This window comes from Asparagus officinalis, chromosome 3 (genome assembly GCF_001876935.1).
Source record: "Asparagus officinalis chromosome 3, Aspof.V1, whole genome shotgun sequence".
NCBI classification, from domain to species: Eukaryota; Viridiplantae; Streptophyta; class Magnoliopsida; order Asparagales; family Asparagaceae; genus Asparagus; species Asparagus officinalis.
The window spans coordinates 14,574,157-14,579,759 of record NC_033796.1 but is presented as its reverse complement, the minus strand read 5'-3'; the positions used below and the strand labels follow the sequence as shown (position 1 = coordinate 14,579,759).

At 42.2% G+C, this 5,603-nt stretch overlaps 1 protein-coding gene across 2 annotated transcripts in view; it reads left to right on the top strand.

The window, feature by feature from the left end:
- The window catches only part of LOC109833111, a 2,566-nt gene continuing 1,723 nt past the window's right edge, over nucleotides 4,761–5,603 (top strand). Inside the window, exon 1 of one of the 2 annotated variants that reach the window (XM_020400663.1) lies at nucleotides 4,761–4,906. The gene's annotated coding sequence lies outside the window, so the exon portion shown is untranslated. The remainder of the gene's footprint in view (nucleotides 4,907–5,603) is intronic. The other variant, XM_020400662.1, reaches the window with a different exon arrangement.

Here is a 5,603-nt window from a genome sequence, read left to right as displayed (position 1 = left end):
TAATCGTCTGATGTTAATGGGCTTCTGTGATGTTTGCCCTATAGTTTATTACGTATAAGATCTACGTATATTCTAGAATCGAAGGGTACAATAACATATAGATTTAAACTTTTTGCGTAAACATCCCATGAAACCAAAAACAGTTGGCTTAGAATCGGTAAAGTCATTTATTTTGAGTTGCTTGATTTATAAGATAAAATATTTTACCACCTGATATTTTCCCTCATAGATTTGATGATGTATAAATCATAGTAAGTAATTCCGTCACTAGTATTGATTTGATGCCCATTCATTTATTTCGTAAGTTAGTATAATTTTTTAACTTACATTGTGTAGTGGGAAATAATTGTTGGAGCACATGAAGTGGGGTCCACCTTTCCCAAGTGAAGAGTAGCAGGGAAAACACGTGAAGAGATAAGGCTATCAGGAGACGGCTTTGTTTTCAACGTGGGGACCACAAGATTGGCAGCTGGTTTCCTTGTTTCCTGGGTGATCTTTGGCCCGCATATCCTCTATAAATAGAGTTCCTAGGGTTCGTGAGAAGCAGGCTTGGAGGCGTGCTTGGGCAGAGGAAAAAGTGCAAGGCTACAGGGCTACGGAAGTGCAAGGTGAGGACTTTTCGGCTGTAGTTATTTTCGGCTGAGAGAACTTTTTCGGCAGAAGGGTTTTGTGTCAGCAAGGTGTGCTTTTTCAGAGAGATATTTGTGTGTGTGAGAGATTGTTTGAGGGTTTAGATTGAGTGATTGTAAACCCAGTTGTATTCTCTCCCTCTAATAGTAGATCTCCCCCTCCTTGCCCCGTGGACGTAGGCAGTTTGCCGAACCACGTAAAATTGGTTTGTTTGAGTTTGTGGCAATTGTAATAGTTTTAGGATCCCTCGACAGGTCAGTCCTAGAACTGATGAGAGGAAGAGCCGATATCTCACTTGGTTGAGATATCCGCTTCAGATTCTTGTCTCCTTGGTGAGACGGGAATTCTTATATCGATCTTTCTCTCTTATTGTGCACCAGAAACTCTGCCGAAATTTCCGCTGCGCACAACAAGTGGTATCAGAGACCAGGTTCTAGATCTAGGGTTTGGTTGGAGGAGTAGATCAATTTGGAGGCTCGTCTAAGGCTTCGTTTGGTGATAAAGGTGGAATCTTTTGTGGTGTGGAAAATCGCTTGCATTTGAAGAGGAGACTTTATCGTTTCCAGTTGAAGAAGGGAACCTCCATTAGAGATCACATGAACCACTACACAAAGCTTCTTGCGGATTTGGCGAATGTGGATGTCAAGATTGAAGATGAGGACAAGGCGTTGCTGTTGTTGAGTTCCTTGCCCGACGAGGAATATGAGACCTTCGTTCTTACTCTGATTAATGGGAAGGCATCACTTTCGTATAGTGAGGTCACTGCTGCATTGGTGAATTATCAGCTTCGGAAGAAGGATAAGGAGAATTCGACTGAGTCGGTAGCAGAGGCGTTGGTCGCAAGAGGGAAGAATCCAAACCGGAAGAAATGGAAGTCACACTCTAGAGTAGGGCATCCTACAATTGGAAAAGATCAGTGTGCTTGGTGCAAGGAGACTGGTCATTGGAAGAAAGACTGCCCAAAGCTCGACGAATGGATGAAGAATAAGCAGAATGGGAAAGGGAAGCAGCCATCATCAGAAGCAAATATCGTATTGGATGGTAATAATTCTGACTCTTCTATTTATTCGCTTTCTATCAGTCCTACAGATAGCTATTCGGAGGAATCTGAATGGATGTTGGATAGTGGTGCGACCTATCATGTGTGCCCTAGAAGGGAATGGTTCTCCAGTTTTGAGAAGCTGGTGGATAGTGGTGTGGTGTACATGGCTGATAACCGTGCATGCCAGATCCTTGGGATAGGAAGAATTCGCATAAAGATGTTTGACGGGACTGTTAGAGAGTTAAACGATGTGAGATATGTTCCTTCTTTGAGGAAGAACTTGATCTCGATTGGAGCTTTGGTTGGAGAGGGTCTGAAGGTTCGTGTTGAGGACATGGTTCTCGAGATTGCGAGAGACTCTCGTATTTTGATGAAGGGCGTCAGGAGAAATAACCTGTATTACTTGACTGGAGGTATAGTGGCAGGTGAAGAGCTGACGACTTCTGTTGATTTGACTAGACAATGGTATTTGGGGCTTGGCCATTCCAGTATTAATTCCTCGCATAGATTGAAAGAGGGTGCGAAGACCTGCAGTTTGAAGTCCAGTGAACATGTTGATGTGAGCAAGAAGACCGAGGTGAAGTGTGGCACCTCTATTCACCGTGCTAAGGGTCGTTCTGGAGGAGTTCACGTGGATGTTTGGGGGCCTTCCAAGGGGGCATTATTGGGAGGTAATAGGCGTTTGGTTTCCTTTGTTGGTGGCTGTTCTAGGCGTGTTTGGGTTGCAACCAAATCCCCGATGGAGAAAGTCCTAGTAGTCTCTAACAGATTAAAGAAGTGTGTAATAGACAGAAAGGTGAAGGTACTCCATTCTGGTGGGAGGTACAAGATGGACCTATTTCTGTATTGGAGCCGAGCTCACGGCATTGCGAGATACTTCGTTGGAAAGGAAATCTTGGGGCAACTAGATAAGGTGACAAATTTGGAGAACCGTGCCTTGCTGGAGGAGGATCGGTGTTTGTGATTGAGCAATGGTTTGCAGAAGAGTTTCTGGACAGAGGCTTCGACATATTTGGGTCATCCTATTAAAGAGTTGTCAACTGCTGTGATTGGAGGTAAAACTCCATTGGAAGATAGGTCTGGTAGTGTCACTTTGGTTGAGGCTTCGATGAGGAAGCCAATTGACTCTCAGCAGGTGGAGAGTTTTGGACAGACCTTAGAGGTATCGCAGCGGGTGGAGAGTGATACTACTCCACATTGGGTGAAGATTACTCCAGATCATACTGCATTATTTAGGATTCCAGCTGAGGTGACACGGCTTGGAGATCATTTGGTTTTGGATGCAGATGATGAGTTGGGTTTTGATTCGAGTGCAACTGATAGATACAGTTTGGATATGACCATTGGTTCACCTCAGGTGGAGTTGTTTGAGGCCATTGGAGGTGCTATCAGCCGCAGAGTTGATGATATTGGAGAAGGGTTGCGAACTCTTCTATTGGTTTGAGGTCGTTCGCGGCCATTTGGGTGAACTACGTTCGGCTTGATTCCTTGGGCAAGAGGATACGTAGACAGTCTTTACGATGCAGCCGGGGTTGGATTTTAATGGGAGTGAGATCGATTTGGTGAGTAGATACCGACGTTTGGGTGAGTGTTCGCACTCTCATTTGGGTTCTCGACTTGTTATGGATTGAGTCTGTTGTCGTGAATTGCTTCACGGTGTACTGGACACAACAAGTGAGACATTTATTTTGGTTGGTGTCGGCTCAGTTTTGAAAAAAAAAAAACTTCACAGAGGTGGAGAATTGTTGGAGCACATGAAGTGGGGTCCACCTTTCCCAAGTGAAGAGTAGCAGGGAAAACACGTGAAGAGATAAGGCTATCAGGAGACGGCTTTGTTTTCAACGTGGGGACCACAAGATTGGCAGCGGGTTTCCTTGTTTCCTGGGTGATCTTTGGCCCGCATATCCTCTATAAATAGAGTTCCTAGGGTTCGTGAGAAGCAGGCTTGGAGGCGTGCTTGGGCAGAGGAAAAAGTGCAAGGCTACAGGGCTACGGAAGTGCAAGGTGAGGACTTTTCGGCTGTAGTTATTTTCGGCTGAGAGAACTTTTTCGGCAGAAGGGTTTTGTGTCAGCAAGGTGTGCTTTTTCAGAGAGATATTTGTGTGTGTGAGAGATTGTTTGAGGGTTTAGATTGAGTGATTATAAACCCAGTTGTATTCTCTCCCTCTAATAGTAGATCTCCCCCTCCTTGCCCCGTGGACGTAGGCAGTTTGCCGAACCACGTAAAATTGGTTTGTTTGAGTTTGTGGCAATTGTAATAGTTTTAGGATCCCTCGACAGGTCAGTCCTAGAACTGATGAGAGGAAGAGCCGATATCTCACTTGGTTGAGATATCCGCTTCAGATTCTTGTCTCCTTGGTGAGACGGGAATTCTTATATCGATCTTTCTCTCTTATTGTGCACCAGAAACTCTGCCGAAATTTCCGCTGCGCACAACAATAATAGGATGACTCTTTCCATCAATCCATCTTTTTAGTAGGTCATTTATGTAGAGGTTTATATAAAAACAAAAACATTTGTTTCTTTTGTATTATAGCTTCTTTAGAATTACATCAAAGGCAAGTCAGTACTTGTGTATTTTATGGTATAACAATATTACACATTTTAAAGATAATGGAATCATCATGCAAATAGTGAAATGTTGGGGAGATAGTCAGATACACTTTTGTTATTTTGCAGTTAAAACCCTTGAACCTTTTTGTCTAAGCCCCTTCAAAACTTTATGGTGTCTCACAGAGCTCTCTTCAACTCTAAACTTTAATCGTCAACGCTTTACTTGTAATTAACATACAATTAAAATATCCTTAAGCGAAATACAGTTAATTAAGGGGAGATTGTTAAACTGCTTCTAAATGCAATGTCTAAAATGGAGCTTTTTTTCTCTCAATGATTTTAGCTATTGCCAGTTACAGATTGGGGTTTGATGCAAAAAATTTTAAGTTTTGTGACACACCCAAAGACTCTTATTTTTATTTTATTTTATTTTTTTGTGAGGTTGGTTTTCCTTCTTCTTATTTGTGGGTGGGTGGGTGGGGTGGTGTTGTAAGATAGAAGAGTAAGAGCGTTCTCTTCTAACCCTATACAAGTTTGGGGGCCTTTGTGAAATTAATTCATTTTATAAGCGGGTTGTCCGTGTGTCTTTATCCCTTGGGGAGGTGATGCCACTAGCAAGCTAGAAGAGCAGGGCAGTGAAGAAGAGGGGGAAGGAAATTGGAGGAGGTCCGCTAATTTGAGGTAATCAATCTTAAATGATTCTCCATTTTTTCTATGAAACATCCTGGCTTGATTTTAATTAGAAACCCTTCAATAAGTATCACAACGAAGGTTCATGGGGGGTTTTGGGGAAGAATTAGGAAGGGTCGATATGGTGAATGGTGGGTTTGTGTTCAGCAACAAGGCAGAGAAAAATTAAAATAAAATAAAATAAAAGGAGAGGACGGAAAATTCTCTAAACCACCCTGGATTGTAAATAATTATCTATAGGAGCTAAATGTGAAACATAAATTGCACAAATGATGTTGATTGTTAGGTTGTCAAGTGATGAATAATCATTCTCCCTGGTAATTTTTTTGAGAAATTGCACGTATATGAATAATTAGGCTAAATATAAACTCAGACGATTATTAGATAAACCCCCACAACTTTCAAAACATCTGAAGACACCCCTTTACATAGTTAGGGGTTATCAGAAAACGCCCTTTACTTTAAAGATTTTGTCGAAGTACCCCATAACAGCATTAGCCGCGATTTTCACATGGTTAGGTAAAATTATGCAGGGGAATATTTTTGCTAGTGAAAATTGTGGTTAACGTTGTTACGGTGTTTTCTTTTTTCTTTTTTCTTTTTTTGTAGAAGAAAATATAAAAGCTAAGGGTGCTTTTCTGATGACCCCTAACCTTTATCTTTTTTTGGGGGGTGGGGGTGAGGTTGG